The following is a 324-nucleotide window of genomic DNA, read 5'->3' on the forward strand; positions in this document are numbered from 1 at the left end:
GGGCCAACAGGGCCGGGGCTCACTAAGCAGGCAGACAGGCCAGCCAGCCTCCCACCCCTCCTGGCAGCTGGGAGGTGTTGTGTGTGTGTGTGACTATGTGCACACATGTTGCATGTATGTACACAGATGATGGGCAAATGTGTGCTTGTGTGCATGTTCCAGCACAGGCGTCCATGTGTGGATGTGTCTGTGAACGTGCATGCAGTGTGCATGGTGTACATGTGTGTGCATAGTAGCCCACAGGCTGGCAGGGAAGCAGGCCCATGGTGTCTGGGGGTTGCTCTGTGGGCAGGGAGGTCGGGTATCTGTGGGGTGGTGGAGGCA

The sequence above is a fragment of the Tupaia chinensis genome, unplaced genomic scaffold (assembly GCF_000334495.1).
Source record: "Tupaia chinensis unplaced genomic scaffold, TupChi_1.0 Scaffold143624_1, whole genome shotgun sequence".
NCBI classification, from domain to species: domain Eukaryota; kingdom Metazoa; phylum Chordata; class Mammalia; order Scandentia; family Tupaiidae; genus Tupaia; species Tupaia belangeri.